Source organism: Peromyscus leucopus, chromosome 14 (genome assembly GCF_004664715.2).
Source record: "Peromyscus leucopus breed LL Stock chromosome 14, UCI_PerLeu_2.1, whole genome shotgun sequence".
NCBI classification, from domain to species: Eukaryota; Metazoa; Chordata; class Mammalia; order Rodentia; family Cricetidae; genus Peromyscus; species Peromyscus leucopus.
In genome coordinates this window covers 23,195,948-23,217,737 of record NC_051075.1, presented here as the reverse complement: position 1 = coordinate 23,217,737, position 21,790 = coordinate 23,195,948, and the positions used below count along the sequence as shown (strand labels likewise).

Below are 21,790 nucleotides of genomic sequence, written 5' to 3'. Positions count from 1 at the left end.
GTTCCTTTTTTCATTTGCTAAATCACTTTGTAATGGTCTCCTGATTGCTACAGATGTCTAGAAATGCATCATTTATATTTCTTTCAACACAACAATCAATGTTTGCTAATAGATCCAGTGTGTGTCCCCATGATCATATGCCCCAGATAGTACTTTTATCTCTAGTGTGATTTCTCTTCTTTCTATTTATATGTATGTATGATGGGTGTACACATGTATATGGATGTGTGTGTGTGTGTGTGTGTGTGTGTGTAAGTCCATGCAGGTATGTGTGAATGCATGTGGGTCCTTGGATTCACCAGTCTTCCTTGATCACTTGTCCAACTTAATTTTTGAGGCATGTTCTTTTGGTCAAATCCAGACTTCTCATTTAGGATTTCTATTGCTGTGAAGCGACACCATGACCATGGCAACTCTTAAAAAGGAAAACATTTGATTGGGTCTGGCTTACAGTTCAGAGGTTTAGTCCATTATCAGCATGGTGGGAAACATGGCAGTGTGTAGGCAGACATGGTGCTGGAGAAGGAGTTGAGAGGTCTATATCCAGATCCACAGGCAGCAGGAAGAGAAAAGAGTGAGACACACTGGGCCTGGCTTGAGTGTCTGAAACCTCAGAGCCTGTCCCCAGTGACACACTTCCTCCAAGGCCACACTCCTGATAGTGCCACTTCCTATGAGCCTATGGGGGCCATTTTTATTCAAACCACCACAGCAGAGTTAGTGGATGTTGCTAGCGAGCTTGCTCCTGGGAGTTCTTATCTCATTTTCAGGAGGCTGCTATTACATATGGGTCATCACGTCCACCTAGTGTTTGTGTTGACCTGGGCTCTGGGGATTCAGACTCTTGTCCTCTTGCTTACATGGCAGCATTTTTAACTGCTGAGCCATCTCTATCCCTGATTTGTTTTTAATGCACATTCATTGTTGATTGCTCTTGCCTTGGAAATATATCTGTGAACAGTGGCTAACTAGGTCATGACTACAATCCTTTGTGAAGAATTCGAGTCTGTTCCTGTTAGCCACCTGAGGGTCATATAAGCATGTGCCCCTCTTAGTTCTAGTCTCTGAGCCTAGATCCCAGGGCCTAGATCCCTTTGGTCTATCCACCTCCTCTGATGATACCTGTTATTGCCCTTCTTCCTTCTTATATGTGGGCCTGGGCTATGATATGACATCTCTCTCACTGCATCCCTGAGTTACTCACATGCAAATTCAAGAGTAGCAGGAATGGTGAATCCCGTCTAGACAGAAGTGGGTTCTATGCTCATTTACCTCTGGAGTTCTTCCGTTTGTCTGTTTTGAGGCAGGCCTTACATACTCCAGGCTGACCTTGATGTATAATGGAGGATGACCTTGAACTGCTCATCCTCTTGTCTCTGTCTCCCAGTTGCTGCATTGGTAGCCACTCTGTGCTGACCCCTGTGGTTCTGATAACTTTTAACTGTATGTTTAGTACCTCTCACTTTTTTTTTTTTTTGAGACAGTTTCTCTGTGTAGTTTTGGTGCCTGTCCTAGAACTCACTTTGTAGATCAGGCTGGCCTTGAACTCACAGAGATCCACCTGGCTCTGCCTCCCGAGTGCTGGGATTAAAGGCGTGCGCCACCACCACCATCCGGCCTGTACCTCTTTTAAGAAGAGTGTGACTTTCATTTCCGAACAGACTTGAGGTTTGTTTTTATTTATTTCCTTTTTATGAGGGCTTGTCCACAGCCCGAGCCACTGTTACAGAGAATCTGATGTTTTATAGTCTCCTATAGCAACTTATTTCTCTTTGCTTTCCTGACTTTGGAGTACACATACCCTTTTGTTTTGGGTTGTTAATTGGAATTTTTAACCAATACTATATAAATATCTTATGTATTTAAACGACAGAAAGGAGCTATCCTCCACCAGGCACATTCTAAATGTTTTATAATCTGTCTTCACAAGGACCCAGAAAACTACAGAGTTGAAAGGTCAAGCAACTTCATCAAGATCAGAAAACCATCTGTTGTCCAAGCCGTAGCCCCAAGCTAAATCCTGACATGGTAACCCCAGTCCTCAACTCCATTTACAAAGACTTACGAAGTTGCTATAATTAAAGTCATTAGAGATGCACTCACCGAGAACTCAATTTTGATTCAATAGGCACAGTGATAATAATTTTGATTCAATATCTGCAGATGCTCTAACATGTCATTGCTTATGAAAGTCAGGGGGATTCCAGCAACCCGATCATCTATCTAGGCGCACAGACCTTCTCTTTCCTCCACTCCAACAGAGACTCTGGGTGAATCCTCAGTTAGGGCAGAGCTATTGCCATTTCTGTTCTGGCTTTCACCTTTCTCCATGTTTCATGTAGAAGGAAGTGACCTTCCCACTGTAGTTTATATTTTCAATATGGATCATCAGTATGGGTGGGTTTTCTTCAGGGCTGGTCATTCCCCGTGGATTTTGCATGGCATTGACAGCTATAATAAATAAAACTGTGGGCTTTATAACCAGGCTGCATGCTGCTTATTTGGCTGTAAGTCCATGGGGAAACGGCTTGGCCTCCTGGTGCCTCAGTTTCCACACTGGAAAGGATGCGAAGCATTTATCGCATGGAGTTATGAGGACTATATGAACATAAGGTGGGAGAGTCAGACCTTACTGAGAGTCTTCTGGCCTGACTTGCTGGACTTTGTGGTTGCTGCCGAGGGACTATGGATAGTGGTTGTTGAGGGACCATTGGCAGTTAATGGTTGCGTGGCCGGGAAAATGTCATTTTCTCCGGTGGTATAGGCATGGCTAAATTGTCCATGTTTTGGTAAACAATCCCCAACCCATGCTCACACATGTGACTCTAATTAAATTTAGTGTATGGAAGGAAAATGGCCTGATGTAGGAAGGAGACTTGAGAGGAGGAAGGGTCCGTTAGTATGCAGGAGGTGGATGGTGGAGGGGGAGAGGAAATGGGGGTAAAATTGCCCCCATTCACCTGTTTCTGAAGAGAGACAGTGGAGGAGGAGTGGAGGAGGTGGGTGGGGAGTTGGGAAGAGGGGAGGGGAAACTTTGATTGGGAGTAAAAATAAACAAACCCCCCATAGTTATCCCAATTCATTATATATACATGTAAAATAACTTTTTTTGTTGTTGAAAAATTCCAAGTGGTTAATGTGTTTGCTTTTGTTTCCACTCATTTCCAGTGTGGGTGTATATTTTGAGTAGAACATAATTAAAAACTTAAAGCTGAGACTCTCAAAAGGAGTAATCTAGTATCTAAATGGGGTTTGTTCCGGAAACATGAAAGCGTGTCTGTTTTCGAAAGAAGGCATTATTATTTGCACGCATACAAACGTCTTTCAAACCATCCTCATTCATGTTCACTCTCTAATACTCTTCAAGGTTTACTCTAGTAGACTTGAAAACCAGAAATTCTCCACAATATCTCTAAATACATGTGAAATATTTTTACATCTTCAAAGAACAAAATCCTTCTCTGTAGTTGGTGGATGCCTGTACACCCTGCCGAGGGCACTGTTTCCTGTCCTGTTACCCCTTTCCTTGTCTTTAGCGTTAGGCAGGAGGTTTGGGGACAAAAAGAACCCCCTACCTGACCCCCCAGAACCTGGTGCTCTGCAAACAAGACAGAGATTCCTGCCAGAAGCCAGCCTGCACAGAACACTGGACAAAGCGAACACTTAGTTCTGGATCCCACAGTGACTACTGGATTCGGGACACACCTACTGGACCCCCAAATCCAGGCAACACTCCAATACCTTATCAAGCACATGTCTGCCTCCCACCCATCTCCTACAAAAAAGCCCTAACCCAGTCCAGCGGCGCAACTTCATCCCTAAATAAACCTGCCTTTTACTTTTTAATTTGGCTCAATTGGATTTATTGCAGAGAAGGCATTCGTTTAGGATCCCCAAGAGCCAAGTTTTGGGTTAAGTTTTGAATGTTCTTCATGAGAGAGAGAAAAGCTATGGAGGGAGGCTGGCCTGCCACTGATATAGTACCAGGAGACCCGTGCTTTGTCATGTTGAGATATAGGAAGGAGAAGTGCATGATGCTGTCAGGCTTGTTTATTTAATGTGTGTATATTAAATATGTATGTATACATATATATACACATATATATTAGATTTATCTAATTTTATGTGTATGAATATTTTGCCTGCATGTATGTATGTTCACTGTGTGTGGTGCCTGTGGAAGTCGGAAGAGAGCTTTGGATCCCCTGGAACTGGAGTTGTGAGCTGCCAGTTGGGGCTGGGAATCAAACCTGGGTCCTCTGTGAGAGCGGTCAGTACTCTTAACTGCTGAGCCATCTCTCCAGTCCTGTTTGCTGATTTTTAACCACAGTGTTCCTTCGGCTTTAGTTATTGCTTATGCCTTTCCCTGGTGGCAGACTCGGGACCCCACTCAGAATCAAGCCCAAAGCCCAAATAAGCAACCCCCTAATCAGATTCTGCACCAAGGCATGAAGGGGCACACTCTCTGGCATCTGCCTGGCCCTGGGCTGATCTCCACAGGCTGTTGCAGTAGTTCTCAGACGAGGTGACGCCACACACCCGGTAACTTCTTCTTAGGCTTCTGTGAGGATTTCCCTCTCCACACTCTACCTGTGGATGTTGCTAGGCAGCCAGGAGATGAAAGCGTGAGATGTGACCGTTTGCCTGCAACTCTTTGTCTGTTTCTACCTACACAGCGCAAAGCAGCTTTCCTGTGGGATTCACGTTCAAAAGCAAAGACTCCTTGTCTTTGTTTCTCTGCCTACATCATTAGTAACGATGGCCCGGTTTTCCAAGGCTGCAAAGCCAAGAGAGCATCGCCTCTGCCTTTCACTACCCCCTGCTGGGAGTACCCGCCCACCCCATCCCTGCCACCCTGACTTTGAAGGTTGCTCAGTGCTGGCTTTGTGGCTGTCCTGGAGGAAGGAATTGGTTTACTGTTAGACACCCTGGTGTGCAGCTTTCTGCCTCAGTTCCCTTGTGGACTGTGGTCTTTGTGCCACCGTGACACTCTTGGTCCAACATCAGTGGGGTTTGTCCTTTGAACTGTTCTTCCCGAGGTGGCCACAGCTCTGTTTTTACCTGTTCTTTATCTAGTAGTTTCTAGAGTACATTTGGAAAACAACCAGCTAATCTGGGGAGACTGCATCTCCAGGACTCTGCATTGTCTCCACTTCTTCAGAGCACCACCATGCCCAACTGCACTTTTTTAAAGACTTAAAAAAAATGTACTGTTAAGCTGTATATGCATGAGTATATATAAGTGTACCGGGTACATACAGGAACCAATGGGCCCAGAAGAAGGTGTCAGATCCCCTGGAACTGGAGTCATAGGCAATTATGAGCTGCCACAAGGGTGGTGGGAATCCAACTTGGATCTTCTGCAAGAGCAGCAAATCATCTCTCCAGGCTCAAGTGAGTGTTTGTTTGTTTGTTTGTGGTGTGTGTGTGTGTGTGTGTGTGTGTGTGTGTGTGTGTGTGTGTGTGTAAATATGGGTTCTTGAGGCTCAAATTAGGTTCTATGCTTGCAGAAATACACTTCATTGACTGAACCATCGTCCCAAATCATCTCCACTCAACCCTTTATGTTTTTTTGTAAGACAAATTTATTTAAACATTGTTTCCATTTTGAATCCTGTGTTTTAGCTTCCCTTTACACTAAACTATGCATTTCAAGGAACTTACCAGAAACTGGTTTTGGAGTTACAAGGAACCTGTTTTCTCCTGCTTGGCCTTGAATATGTCTTTGTGGGAATAAACCACATGCCTTGTGTAAGGTAGCAGTAGCCATGTGCTTTCCCCACGGAGCCTTACCAGCTTCTGCTTAACCAGGTCAAGTCTGGTCAGATTGGTAACAAACGTCCCCCTGCGTACAGATCCTCCAAGTTCAAGTCACATTCATATGTGCCTGACGTCTGACTGGTTTCCCCCAAAGCACATCCTGAGACAGGTCCTTGGGCACATGCATTCTATTAAAGACATGTTTTGTCATGGAAAGTCTGTAGATGAGCAGTGCAGTGGAATAAGGAAGGGGAGGCAAATCAAGGAAGGTAGTCTCAGATAGATTAGAGCTCGGGGAGGAGGGGGGAGGGGGAGGGGGGAGGGAATGCTAGAGTGTAATTCACACTGCCTCTGGTACTCCAGACTCTGCTCATGCACTGATGATCCAAGTGAAGAGGTGGGAGCTGTGGCCTCCTGGATAAGGTACAGTTCTCACTGCCTTGTCAGTCAGTTGTTGCCAGCCTACCCACATGGCAGTGGAGGGAACTGATGCCCCCCAACACACACACACACACACACACACACACACACACACACACACACACGTCCCAGTAGTGGGATACTAACAGCATCAATACGGGTTCACCCCGTCCAGCCTCACCCATTTGGTACATTTTATTAAGGTCTAGATTCTGCTGTTCTACCAGGCAGTATTCTGGTTAGTCACGGTCTCTGGGATAGCACACAAGAGGAGGATTTGTGAGAACAGTGCGGTCACCCTGGTGCAGTTGGCCCTAAAGTCAGTCACAACTAAAGTGCTACTGCCTGATCTCTGCGACTTTAGGCTCTGTAGTCCCCTCTAGGTCTTTTTCATCTTGCTTCATGGTTGACCTTCACTGTCACGTCGACAGGATTTATAATTCCTGTGGGACTGAGGCACACCTCCATGTGTATGTCTGAGCATGTTTCCAGAGGATTTAGCAGAGAAGACTCTCTCTGGATGTGGTGGGTAGCGCCATCCCAGGGGCTGGGAGCCCAGATAAAAATAAAAGGGAAAGGAGAGAGTCAGAGCACACTGGCCTCGTGCTTTCCTCAGCTTCCTGTCCACCGTGAAAAGGTTCTCCTATCATACACACTTCTCTGTTGTCATGTCCCATCTCTCATCTGGTCCAGTGGAGCCACGTGACCACGGTCTGAACTCTCACAAACCATGAGCTAAAATAAATGACTCATTCTTGAATTGTTTCTGTTGGGTACTTTGGACACAGCGACCAGACAAGTAACCAATATATCTTTGAAATCTGAAACTCCACAGTCATTAAGACACCTCCCCCTTCCCTTCTACCCCAACCTGGTAACCACCTGTTGTTGTTTTTTTACTTTTTTGGGGGGCTGCCACCCAGCTGCCAAATGAATCACACACAGAGGCTTATACTTAATTATAAATGCCCAGCCTCATTTTGGCTTGTTGCTTGCCACCTTTCCTTAACTCATCTTGTCTACCTTTTGCCTCTCAGCTTTCTTACTCTCTTACTTCTGTAACTCTTACTCTTACTCTGTGGCTTGCTGTGTAGACTGCTGTGCAGACTGGACAAGAAGGACACAGTGGCTGGGTGACTGGCCCGTGGAGTCCTCCTCTTTCTCTAGCTACTTCTTTTCTCTTCTTTTCATCCTCTCTGCCTGCCAACCCTGTCTATTTCTTTCTCCTGCCTCACTATTGGCCGTTCAACTCTTTATTATACCATCAGGTATTTTAGACAAGCAAAGTAACACAGTTTCACAGAGTTAAACAAATACAACATAAACAAAAGTAACACACCTTAAAATAATATTCTACAACATTTCCCCCTTTTTGTCTAAAAAAATGCTGTAACTTTAACATAGTAAAACTATATACAAAAACAGTTATCAAGTAAGATTATATTTACAGTATTCTGTCCATTTGTAGTTAGCATATTCAGAGAATATAATGTATTATCTTAGTGAATCCAAAGTTTTATACCTAATTTACTTTCTATCATAACTAAAGAACATTGCAACTATAACTACCTAGTCTTCAACTCCATCAAAGACCCAGAAGGATGTAATATTACCTAACAACAGAGACATTTGGCTGCCTGAACAGTAACTCAAAGTTCCTGTGCAACATTGGGGCATCCATCTTCAGCCTAGAGAGTATCTGACAGACTTTTCAGTGAAGCAGGAAATTTGAAGGACTGTCCTGCCTGTTTTGGCAAAGTTCAACAGTCACTTTCCTCTGTGTCCTGCATGTCCAGTCTGCACAGCATATTGTCAGCAGTCAAAGGCAAGAACAGTTTCTTTGCCCAGTGACTAACATTGCCATAATGAAAGCAAACTCCATAAGGAGTTTCTTCAATGCCCATCATCTCTGAGGTGCTGCTAGGACCAGATGTGTCTCATTGTCATGAAAAACTTTAGGTTAACAAAACATTTAAAATGCCACATTCTGTAGGTCTTTGGAAGGTTTAAAGACCATCTATCTATCTAAAATATACCTCTATATGATCTGGAAAGCATACCTAACATATCTACAAAATTGATTGTTATAAATGACTAACCATTAACCTATATTTTCTGACTATCCTATATAGTTTATAACAGCCTTCTAAAACTAGAATTTTTACCTTACATTTTTTAAATAATCCTTTAGACAAGAGTAGACAAGTGTAACAAAAATAACTTTAAATTTGTATCAGTATTCCATATTTCCCTAAATGATAACAAACATCCATAACCCACCAAATAACCAAAAACCACCCACATCCTCCAATTCTTGGGAATGTGGGCATAGTTTTCTCAATACTACTTCCTGCTGTCTGTGGAAGAAGTATCTTTAGGGTCTCAGAGAGAAAATTTCAGATAATGGCCACGTCCTGGAAGACCAGCTATAATCTTTGTTGATAGATATCACCTGTCAAGTTTCAGAAGGTCTTGCCTGATCAAACCTGATCTATATTAACCCTGAAGGAATCCATAGCCTCTCATCTCCTGTAGGAACAAAACTCCAAAGCATTTTTTACTTCCATTTGACAAATTTATTTTTTGACTTTTTAAAAGTGAATGCATTCCTAAAGTATATAAACTAATTCAACAGTCTTTCAATTCCAGGTCTCTTTGTAACTGTTCTTTGCTTTTCAACAATCAAAAAATTCAAAATCAACACAATAACGTACAGGATCCAGGCTACCTGTGTATTTCCCATCTCTCTGTGGCTTTTTTTCTTTTACTCTCTCTTTAAAGACTTTATTTGATAAACTATTCATTTTCTTCCTATGACTACACCCTTTTCCTTTTCTTAAGCCTATACACATTGTTAAATACACTGTAACCTGTTTAGAGGTTTTTCCATCTGGATCTCTTTTACCGTGAATCTCTAGTCTTTTTTGACTGCATGAGCAAACTTTTAAACTGCTAGCCTACACCTGGATTCTCCTTACACGGCTCTCAGGTTTGTCTGACCAGGAACTGCATTCAACCTTCCTAGAGCTCTAGAATGCCAATGCTTACACTGTGGCAGGCGTTTTTTACTTGTTTTTTGTTCCTACTTAACATACTAGCTGCTCAAAGGGCCCAGTGACTGGCAGAAAATATCCAGCCAAAATTCTTATAGGAGGAGTATCCCTTTTTACCACCCCACCCCCAGCTTTCTTAAGCCCTATGTGGAAATACAGTCCCATGTTGGGTGCCAAAATGATGTTTTTTTTAGTCTTTTAGTGGACCTACCACCCAGTTCCTAAATAAATCATACACAGAGGCTTATACTTAATTATAAATGCCTGACCTTATTTTGACTTGTTGTTTGTTAGCTTTCCTTAACTTAACTCATCTCATCTACCTTTTGCCTCTCAGCTTTCTTATTTTCTTTCTTCTGTAAATTTTACTCTTACTCTGTGGCTTGCTATGCAGCTGGGTGGCTGGGTGACTGGTCCCTGGAGTCCTCCTCCTTCTTTGGCTACTTCTTTTCTCTCCTTTTTATTCTCTCTGCCTGCCAGCCCTGCCTATTTCTCTTGCCTGCCTCACTATTGGCCTTGAGCTCTTTATTAGACCATCAGGCGTTTTAGACGGGCACAGTAACACAGCTTCACATAGTTAAACAAATGTAACATAAACAAAAGTAACACACCTTAAAATGATATTCTACAACAACCACCAGGCTGCTTGTTGTCTCTGTGACTCCTGTTGTTTTAGGAACTTCATATGAGTGGAATCATTCTCATGCCATTTGTCTATTTGTGACTGGCTCATTTTGTTTAACACAGTACCCTTAAGTTTCATCTCTATTGTGGTCACATGACAGTATTTCCTCTTTAAAATGCTGAAGAGTATCATTGAATGTATAGGCTATATTTTGTTTCTACATCCATGTCTTGATGCACTTTTGAATTTTGTGTTCCCTTTGGAAATTGTGAATAGCATGGTGTGAAGGTGGGCATGAAAATATACCTTTAGCAGCATGCTCTCAATTTATTTGGGTGAATACCTGTAATTGAGATCTCTGGGTTACATGGAATTCTGTTTTTAATTTTTGAGGACGCTTTACACTGTTTTCCATAGCAGTCACATTGATTTATAATCCCACTAGTAGTGTGAAAGGATTCCAAGTCTCTATAACATCACCTGAATTTTTCACTTTCAGTGTTTTTGTTTCAGTTTTTGTAAGTATCCATTCTAGTTAGTGAACTGTCCATTGCTGTTGCACTGTTGCTGCTGCTGCTGCTGCTGTTATTGCTGCTGTTGCTGTTGAGACAGTCTCCATGTATAGTTCCAGTGAGTATAGCATTCACTATGTAGCACAGGCAGGCATCAGACAGTCCTCTTGCTTCTACCTCTCAAATGCTGGAGTTCCAGGCTCCTACTACCATGTCTAGCCTCATTTCAGTTTTTATTTGCATTTCTCCAAGAATTAGTTACAATGAACACCTTTTCATATATTTTCTGACCATTCATAGATTATCCTTTAGAGGAATTTTTATTTGTATTTTATGTTCATGTTTCAAATAAGTTTTTATGATTTTGCTATTGTTACTGCTGAGTTACAGGAGTTTCCAAATTTTATTATATAAATTTATAACACACACACACACACACACACACACACACACACACACACACACACGATCTGCAGTGTTTTTTTTTTTATTCTATAGGTTGCCTTTTCATTTTGTTAGTTGTATCCTTTTCTGTACAAAAGTTTGGAAGTTTTAAGCCCTATCTCATATTTCCTATTTAATTGTTCTTTGCTGGTGTATTTTAGCAAAACTGAAATGGGATGTAGAGATGCTTGCCTGCAATCTCAAAACTCAGGAGGCTGAGGTAGTCAGGAGGATCATGAGTTTAATGTCAGCCAGGGCTACATTTTGATCTTCATGCCATCCTGGGCTACACAATGAGAACATTTTTCAAGAAAACAGAAACCATTTAAGCCAACCAAACCAAAATTCTGCACTTGACATTAAATTCTAGAATTCTGCTTAATGAGATTATTATGACATATTTTTGGTAGCATCTTTGGTGTTCTCTCTCTCTCTCTCTCTCTCTCTCTCTCTCTCTCTCTCTCTCTCTATATATATATATATATATATATATATATATATATATGTTTATTCTATTGGTGAACAAAGATACTTTTACTGCTTTCTAATTTGAATGTCTTTTATTTCTTTTCCTATGGCCAGGACTTCAAATATTATTTGAAAAGGACTTGTAAGAATGGGCCTCCTTCTCCTGGTCCTGGTGTTAGAGGAAAAGGCTTTTAGTCGTTTGCTATCAAGAGTGTTGTCTGGAGCCTTTTTACACAGGCTTTTCTTAGGTTGCGATGGGTTTGTTCCAGTCCTGGTTCAGTGAGAGCACTCCAGTTTGTTTCTCATCTTGAAATGGTGTTCAGTTTTGTCAAGTGCTTTTTGTGTGTGTCAACCGAAATACTATGTTTCACTTTTCCTTCTGGTGACGGGATGGGTATGGAACTCAGGACCTTGCATATGCTAGGCGAATGTTCTTCCACTGAACAGCATGCTCAGCCAGTCACTGGGTCTTGTCCTTAATTCTGCTATGTAGTATATTATACTGATTTTCGTATGCCGGGCTACAGTTGCATTCCATGAATGAATGTCAGTTGGTCAGGTGTGTAATCCTGCTGTTGAATTTCTGATAATATTAGCAGCTACTGCATTTTGCCTGGATAGTTACTGCTCTTAGAGGACCTCATTTTTTTTTTTTTTTTTCATTTTGCTTCATGTGCTGACAGGTGTCTCCCATGTGAGCTTGAAAGATTCTGTTTAGCATTTTGTACAGATGTTGTCTAAGTGGTAATGAACCACTTTGGTTTTTATCTAAAAGTCTCAATTTCCCCCTTTATGCAGGTATGTGACACAGCTGTGCATACACAGGTGGAGACCAGCATGGAACATCAGGTGTCTTCTAGCTCTATCTCATTGTCTTGAGGCAGGGTCTCTCACAGAGGCTGGCTGGCCAACAAGTTCTTGGGATCTGCCTGTCTCTACCATGCCTGGCCATGTGAGTGCTGGGGATTCAGACTCCTATCCCCATGCTTGCCAAGCAAGCATTCTTACACACCGAGCCAGCTCCCCAGACCTCCTCCTTCATTTTTTGAAGGGCAGTTTTTCTCAATACAGTGTTTTTGTATTCAATGTAGGTTTTTTTCTTTCACTGGCTTGCACAGTTTTGCCGAGATAGTCATTGATACCCCTTCCCTCCTTACTAAGGAGCTATTGGCAACCAATAGCTACTGGAGAAGGAGAATCATTCACTTGTGAAGGTTTTCCAACAAGAAGGTTTTCCATGTTCAGTGGGTGGCCTCACACCCATGCACATATGAGCAGCACTAATTGAACTTAGTGGGTTATCACAGGGAAAAAAGACATGAAGTTGGGGTGGGAGAAGAACATGGCAGAGGTGATGCAGGAAGAGTTGCAGGCATTGGGGGTAGATATGATCATATTTCATTGTACATGTATAAAAGTCTCAAGAATTAAGAAAAATAAGATCTCAAAGAAGCTGACTAATGCATGATGCATTGATTTTCTTGAGTGGCTTCTAGAATTTTCTCTTCTACTTTTGATGGTTTGTGTCATTCTCTGAACTTATAGTAGTTGCAGTTCATTGAACCTTTTGAACTTGTTTTTTCCCCCTACCATATTGAGGAACATTCTAGTTTTTTCTTGTTGTGTTTGGGTTTTTGTTTTTCAAGTAAGCTCTTTGTTTGCACATTTTGTTTCTGACACTCCCCATGGGATGTAAGTTCTCTTTTACTCATCCTCTCCCCCACTTCTGATTGGGTTACTAACGACTTCCAGTTCACCAATTCCTTCTTTTGCCCCGTCTGCTGCTAAGTTCCTTGAGTCAATCATTTAGTTTTATTTATTCTATTTTCAACACCAGATTTCCTACTTGATTCATCTTAGTATCTCTGTTAAGATCCTCATTTTGTTTATGCATCATTTTGTTTATTTGTCTGTGTTCATTTTTATAAGTGAGGCAGAATGAAGGTTTATTGGGGATCAAACTGCCAAAGGTAACTTTTGGGGCAGAGAGGGGCCAATAAAACAGCAAAAAAGCAAGTGGGTTGTATGAGTCAGCAGGGTGGGGTCTTTGAGTGGATACAGACTGTTCCAACTAAAGGGGAACTAGAAACCCTTGCCCAAGGTAGTTGACTCTTGGGGGCAGAGTAAGGGAGGTTCCTGGTAAGCACATGCCTGCCTTTGGAGATATGCTTTTCTGGTGAACAGGAATCCACCTTTTAGGCTTCTGTTTACCCAATAAGAATCCTGTTTACCCGGCAAAGTCCTTATGTTTAGGACGATGTCACCAGCATTGCCATTTTGGGGCACCACTAGTTCATTTAGAACATCTGTGACTGTTACTTTAAATTCAGGCGGCTAAGACAACATTGTATTAGGTTTGGTTTCTGAAGTTTTTAATTGGTCCTTTGGACCATGTATATTATGCAGTCTATTGTTGGGATGTGAATATTTGAGAAACTTCCAAGTGTTTGTATTCTGGTTTCATGCAGGGGAAGATCTTCACTCATCAACCCCTCTAAGGCCCTAGGAGGAACTCTCAAACCCTCTTTGGATTCTTGTTCACCTGGTATTTTCCTGTGAACTACAGTTCTAATGCTCAGTTGTAGGCAGAATTTCTATGTGCCTCCTCAGCCACTCTCAAATAACCACACAGAGGCTTAACTTGATTTTAAATTCTTTGCCAATAGCTCAGACTTGTTACTAGCTAACTCTTACATTTAAATTAATCCACATTTCTTATATATGCTTTGCCATGTGGCTTGGTACCTTTTCTCAGTACAGCATGCCCATCTTGCTTCTCTCTGCATCTGCTGGTGACTCCTACAACTCCAACCTTCTTCTTCCCAGAATCCTCCTAGTCTGGCTCTCCTGTCCAATCTCTTCCTGGCAGTTACAGGCCAGTCAGTTCTTTATTAACCAATGAGAGTAATACATATTTACAGTATACAAAGATTGTTACACAGCCCTCAGTGGTGCTTGCATCTTTTCAATGACTTTCGAACTTTGTTGCTCTCTAAGAACTCTGAACTGGACAGCCAGACCCCAGACAAGCTGTATTGCTAGGCACACGGTCTGTTCTTCTGTATGCCATGATACAGACCTGGGATAGGAAATTTCTTCCCATTTGCACACATTATATATTGTAAGGCATGGGAAACCAGTGTGCAAAATGCTGTGGCTTTTCCTACCCCCATTCATTGAAACTCCTGGTCATTGGTTATTTTTCTCATTGTTGTGACAGAGTGTAGGACAAAAGCAACATAAAGGAGAATGGTTTACTAATTTGAGGTTCAGTCCATCATGGTGGGGCAATCACCACACCACAGAGCATCCACAGCCAAGAAGCAGGAGATGGAGGTTACAGTCCATCATGGTGGGGCAATCACCACAACACAGAGCATCCACAGCCAAGAAGCAGGAGATGAATGCTGATGGTCTGCATGATTTCTCCTTTTTATCCATTTGGGATCAGCCCATGGAATGGTGACACCTCCATTCAGACTGGGCTTTCCCACCTCTATTAAATCTTTCTGGAAACATCCTCATAGACACACCTAGAGGCATGTTTCCATGGCAACTCTAAATTCTGTTGACAATGAAAATTAAACACCATGTGCATTTTGGTTTTAAGTTGCCTGGGTCCTGTGGCTTGTCAGCTTGTCTCTAGCTCTTCACAGAGGTACTGTCTCCATATTGTTAACTTGGTATTTTAGAGGGAGAAGAGGGGAATTATTAGAACTACTAGTCTTCCATGTTGCTGATTTGGTTCCTTTGTGAAAGTGCTAATAAGACTACTATAGCATCAAGCCAAGGGCTATCAATATCTATTTATCTATCTATCTATCTATCTATCTATCTATCTATCTATCTATCATCTGTCTGTCCATCTATCTTGCTTTTTTTTTTTCTGTCTTTGCTTTTTGAGACAAGGTCTCACCATATGGTTCAGACTGGTCTTGAACTCACCATCTTCTTCTGAAACTCTAGGATTATAGGCCTGTGCCATCACTTTTGAGAGAGTCCAGCTTTGTGGTATTCTATCATTGGTACTCCATCTCTAGATTCGCTGCTTCTCAGGACCACTTCTACTTTTTAACACCACGTCTCTTTGAAATTCCTTAGACACAGAGTTTGAGACAGGGATTTAGTTGATCAGCTCTTAAGAAAAATACGTGTAAGAGATGGAAGAAAGTGGGGTAGAGACAAAGGTTTGTAATCAGGTCAAATTTATTCTAGGATTGATAGGAAGAAAGATGCCTGAATCCTCAATCTCATCATAAAATGCCCTGCATTAAGATCAGAGGATAGCCTTTTCACATCATGTCAGCCAACCACCGTTGTCATGCAAATCTGAGTTAGGAACCTAATTCCTTGATAAAGACTACAGACAGTTTTCTGTGAAGAGACAGCTGTGCCTGTTAGAAGTCTGTGTGTTTTGTCCGGTGTGGTGGTTCAAACCTTTAATCCCAGTGCTCAGGAGGCAGAGGCAGACTTTGTAAGTTTGAGGCCAGCCTAGTCTATATAGTGAGTTCCAGGCTATGTAGTGTCTCAAGCAAGCAAGCATACCCTGTCTCAAGCAAACAAAGAAGCAAAAACAAACAAACAATGGAAGTCTGTATGTCCCAACACTACAGTAAGTTAATCTATCTCAATGCTGAAAGGACAAGGATACACTACTTTTTAAATTTGGTAGCCCCAAATCTGAGGCCTGCTAACCCATTCAGTGCCTTTACTGTCAACATAGGAAGTTTATGATGGAGCTTTTAACATCACGGAGTTGTAGCCACAAATTAAAAAGCCATTAGGTTTCCACTGATAAAATTCAAGGGGTTAAACAAGTTTTCCTACCAAGAATAGAAAAAAGGGTAAACAAAATAATAAGAACCTATAACCTCAGTGTTAGGAGCAATAGAAGACCAGGTACCCACTGTGGCTCCTTTATAAAACAGTAGCTGCCATTTGTCATTTAGCTGTTTGCTGTTCAGTGGGAACATGGCCCACAGTAGATTTAGCTGCTGAGCTAAGTTGGACAAATACTACTTTGACCTTTCTTATATAAAATCACATAGGCTATTGTTGACTGAGCTAGGACCAGATCCCAGATATTCTACAGCCGCAGAAAAAATGTAAAGCATTTTACCATAAACATAACAGATCTGAACAGAAATCCCAGCTTGCTCCACTCCTCTTAAATGTTTTCTTTTTTTTTAAAATACAACTACATTTAATTGATTATATATGTATAGCGTTCGTTTTTTAGTTCTGGTCCCTTTAATAATTCCAACCTATTTTTATTTGAATATCTTAAGCTGTTCCTTTGGCTGTGTCTGTGTTTCTGGATGGACGGCTTGTACTATTATTTTCTGCCTGATCTTGCATTTGGAGTGTGATTGGCTATAGACTTTGAAAATGAAGAGTTGTACCATGCCTCTTCCCCCATCCACTGCTGCCAGCCCAGTATTTCCTCTCTTCTCAATAAACTTACACAGTACCTCTTAGTTAGCCCAATGTGTCCAACTTTTAAAGCTTTTTTAAAATTGATTCTTTGGGACTCTTGCATCATGTACCCCAATCCCACTCATCTCCCAGTCCCTCTGCATCTGCCCCTCACCCTTGTAGTGCCCCCTGCAAAGTAAAACTAACAAAGAAATAATAAAAACAAGATAGACTTAAAAGAAGAAAAAATAATAAAATAAAAAATACAAATAAGAATATCAATTTCAATTAAAAAAAAAACAAGCAAACAAAACAAAGAAAAAAAGAAAACCCACACCACCTTGCTCCTCTGTCTTTTCCTCTCCATCGCCTCCTCATTCATCTTAGAGGCATTGGGAGCTGCTGTGTATTATGCAGTGTACCCTTTTGTCTAAACAGCTTTCCTTGAACCTGACCAACAGGTACTACCCCTGGGCGGCATGTGTGTCAACTTAAATTTTTATATGTGTGCACGGATGTTCTGCCTGCATGTCTTCCTGTGCACCATGTGGATGCCTGGTGCCCACGGAGGACAGAAAAGGGCGCTGGATCCTCTGGGACTGAAGTTACACACTTGTATGCACTACCACATGGGGCCTGGGAATTGAACCCGGGTCCTCTGGAAGAACAGCAAGTGCTCTAACCGCTGAGCGTGTCTCCAGCCCTATTATATGCAGGTTGTTTTTTTTTAAGCCCTTGATAAAAATGCTATGTGAACTGAGCCATTGAGTATTCTGCGACAGTATTTTCATACTGAGTGACATCTTGTATTCCTTTGAGCTAAATAATCATTGCCTTTTATTTTCTATGAATCTCTAAACACCCCATTAACAGGCAGAATCTACTGTCAACATGTTCGGACACATTTAAATCTTTTTTTTTTCCTTGCCAACAAAGCTCCCTGAAGCATCTGGTCCTTTGGCTCACAGTCCGCTGGCCCTCTAAGCGGGCAGCCCAGGGGCCTTCCTCAGATGAGGAGTCATTCACCTGCAGCTCCAGGCTTTTCCAAGAAGCAGCTCCTCATTTCTGGGTGGCTCTTTTGTTTTGCTAATGCACAGCTCTCCTGGTTTCTTGAAGATTTTCTAGGTCACCTTTCTGAGTCCTCACTTACCAGAAAAATGCTTTCACTCTGCAATCAAACTTGATTGATTATTTTTCTGGGCAAAGAATTCTTGTCAGGGAAATCACTTTTATTCCGAACTTAAAGGCATTGTTCCCTTTTATTTTTAACTTGCATCATTGTCGGAAGATTGGATGATGTTTTCATTTCTAACTCTTCTTCTGGCCTTCCCTCCCACCCTTGGAAGCTTTTAAGGATGTGTGCTACCCAAACTGGACAAAAAAAAAAAGACGTTATTTTTCATTTGTCCAGTTGTGTTTTGTGTATACCCACAGCCTGAGCTCTTCAGTGTCTTGTATATTGGGCTCTTCCTTACTCCTGACGTCACTTCCTCTTCTTCCTTCTCTATAACTCCTTTTATTTGGATGATTGACCTTTGAAACTAATTTCAAGTTTCATTTTTCTCATTTTCCACCTCATTTAATTTTGCTCTATTTTCTGGGACATCGTTTCCACTTCATCTTCCAAAACCTTCTATTGGACTTTCAAAATACCTCCAACTGTTTTAATTTGCTTTTCTTTCCCTCCGAGTATTCCCTATTTTTTTTTAAAATAGCATCTTGTTTATAGCATAATGGATGTGAAGTATTTTCTGAGATTGTCTGAGGATATTAATTATACCATTCTAGGTTTTTTTCCCCTAGCTCTCTGAACTGTCTCCTGTTCTTCTAAGTGTCCATTTGATTGCCTCTCTCCATCTTTCTGTCAATGGGAGAAGCTGCCTATAAATTCCTGCTGTTTCTGGGGCTGTCTCTTATTATCTAAGAGGAAGGTCATGGGCTGGGGATGGATGGAGTTTAGAAGTAGAGTACCTGCCTAGCATGCATGAAGCCGTGTGTGTGTGTGTGTGTGTGTGTGTGTGTGTGTGTGTGTGTGCTCATCCCACTGCACGTGCGCAGAAGTCAGAGGATAATTTTCAGGAGTTGGTTTTGTCCTTTCGCCTCTCAAGGCAGGGTGTCTCTTGTTTCTGCAGCTGCGCGGGTCCACAAGGTTTCTACTGATACTCCTGTCTTTCCTTCTGTCCTACAGTCGGAGCGCCGGGATTCTGTGCCAAGGCCCCTGGCTTCTTACACAGGTCTGGGGCTATCACTCAGGTGGTCAGGCTGACACAGCAAGCTGTCTACCTGCCAGGCCGTCCCTAGCCCTTCTTTTATTTGGGGGCAATCATTAACCTCTGTCTTTAAAATATGCATCTCCTTGTTTAGATACCTCGGAAAGAAGGAAAAAGCAGGGTCGTGGAGTGTCTGATTTCACCTGAGGACTTTCATGAACCACACCCCCCAAACCCACCCCCTTATCAGAATGTCACCTGTGATCTCAACTGTAGCCGGCATGCTGAACTTCTGCTCTTGGGAGTCAGGATCAGCACTGAGGGGTTGGGGTGCTGTTTGTGTAAGCATTCAATTTGTTGGCCATATTTCTGCCTTTAACTCTCCTTCTGGGGAGACTTGAAACCGCCAACTCCCTGAATATAGATTTGAGGATCATGTCCTAAAAAAAAATGAACTGCCTTGTTTCTGGCTTGCCTTTCAACTTTCTGTGCTCTGCCAAGTCAGATGTTATTTATACATTTTATTACTATTGTCTGAATATTGGAGTCCCCCACCCCTTCCCCTTGCTACTCATGTACTGAAACTTAATATCTAGAGCAGCAGTATGAGAAGTAAGACCCCCACCCCACCCCGGAAGTGATTGACCCGGAAGAGCTCCAACCTTGTGACTGGCATTTGTGATGCCCTTACTGAAGAGCTTCCGGGAGCTCCTTTGCCTCTTCCCCAACAGCGAGAAGGTGAACCCCACCAGACACTGATGTGCTGGCCCCTTGTCAGCCTTCAGTGAAGAAGTTCTACTCCTTGTCAATGGTGCAATCACACTTACTTTATTAGAGCATCACAGACAGTCTAAGACCTCTCTCTCTCTCTCTCTCTCTCTCTCTCTCTCTCTCTCTCTCTCTCTCTCTCTCTCAGCAGTGTGAGGAGAGAATGTGTTCTGCTCTAAGATGTTTCCTAAACAGTCTGGCCCTGCTTACCTTCCCCCTTTTCTAAAATGCACAGAGCATTTTTTTTTTGTCTCTTCTAAATTTTCATTATTTTATGTCTGAGGCTGTTTTGTATGCATGTATGTCTGAGTACCATGCTCATGCACAGTGCCTGTGGAGGCCAGAAGCAGGTGTCTCATCCATTGAAATTGGAGTTACAGTTGTGAGCTACCATGCAGGTGCTGGGAATTGAACCTGGGTCTTCTGGAAGAGCAGCTCTTTGTTTACTGCTCCAGTTAGAGGCATGAACCTGGGAGAGTGGGGGCCTAAAAACGAGGCAGACTAAAGTCTCATACAGTAGCCAACTTTATTCAGAGCATCAGACAGTTTATACTCAGAGGGTTAAGAAGAGTCACCTGAGTAAAATGTACAGTGACAAGGACAGGCTGCACGTGACAAAAACATGTTTTTCCATAGAGGCATATAAACAGATAATAGCCAGCTGTAATGAATAATCTAAATGAATTCACTCCTATCCTCTACACGTGGGAGGGGCAGGAAAATACATTCCAAGAACAATTGCATGTTTTTTGAAGAAACTGAGGTCACAAGACTCTTGTCTTATTTTCTCAGAGTTTCCTCACAGACACTCAGAATTCTCGCACAACTCCATTCTTGGACTGTGTTCCGACACTCTTAGCCACCAAACTATCTCTCCAGCCCCTGCGCTCATGATTTTGCGGTTGCCGTATATCCCCCTACTCTGACACTTGAGAAACCAAACCTCCACACTAATTTGCTTGCTATGTGATTTTAGATACTGAAGAAGGAAGGATTTTTGTCTCATAAACACAATTTTTAAATAATGTGAGATAAAGATTCAGCTAAGTAGACTTGAGTGCATTGGGAACCACCTCAGCTGGCAAAGGTGCTGTGCAAAAATCAGCCTGCAAAAGAGCTTCAGACCCACAGTCACATGTGCAGTATTAGAAGAAATAAAGCAACCGATCAACATGAGCTGATATTAACATTTGTATTTTCAGAATATCATCCTTGGTGAATTAATGAATGCTTAATTTGAACCTTCTACCCTGCTGTGCCGGTCCTGATGAGATGTGAAATGGAAAAGCCTGTGAGGGCAGGAGACTGCTGCTTCGCCCATCTCGCTGCGGAACACACCATCCTAAACCTAGCAGCCTGAAGAGCCAACACCTACTCATCTCTCTCCACTCTGGGGATTTCTGTTGCTGCCCTTGTCTGGCCTCACTCATGGCACCAGTCCTGTCGGAGACAGCTGGGGCATCAAAGCAAGTTCTCTCCCAAATTCTGGGCTCCCTCACTTGCTGTGGATATCACTCCATATAAATAAAACATTGATTGGCCAGTGACCAGGCAGAAAGTATAGGTGGGACAAGGAGAGAGGAGAATTGGGGAAACAGGAAGAAGGAGGAGGAGACACTGCAGCCACCGCTAGGACAAGCAGCATGTAAAGATGCCGGTAAGCCACGAGTCATGTGGCAAGGAATAGATGTATAAAAATGGGTCAATTTAAGATATAAGAACAGTTAGCAAGAAGCCTGCCACAGCCATACAGTTTATAAGTATTATAAGCATCTGAGTGATTATTTTATACGTGGATTGTGGAACTGTGGGGTTTGGTGGGACCTGGAGAGAAGCCCTCCAGCAACAAATGGCGCCCAACGGCTTGAGTTTCCACCTTAAACCTGAGAATATTTAATAACCAATTCTAAACAGAGCCAAAACCAGGTTCCTGCTTCATGTCTCATACGGGCTGCTAGACGCCACAAAACATGGGTTTCTGCTACTGGTGGGTTCCTGGCATGTGCGTTTGACTGGCAGTATGACGGGAATGAGGTGTCTGCCAGTGGCACATTACGCTGTGTGGTAGATTTAGTCTTTACTAGTATTTAAAAAAAAGAGGTTTCTGGGCTACAT

At 42.3% G+C, this 21,790-nt stretch overlaps 1 long non-coding RNA gene across 1 annotated transcript in view; it reads left to right on the top strand.

Annotated features, from left to right (window-relative positions):
* Nucleotides 1–21,222, top strand: part of LOC119088974 — a 50,971-nt gene extending 29,749 nt beyond the window's left edge. Inside the window, exon 2 of the long non-coding RNA XR_005092734.1 lies at nucleotides 20,878–21,222. This is a non-coding gene — a long non-coding RNA (uncharacterized LOC119088974). The remainder of the gene's footprint in view (nucleotides 1–20,877) is intronic.
* The last annotated feature ends 568 nt before the right edge of the window (nucleotides 21,223–21,790 follow it).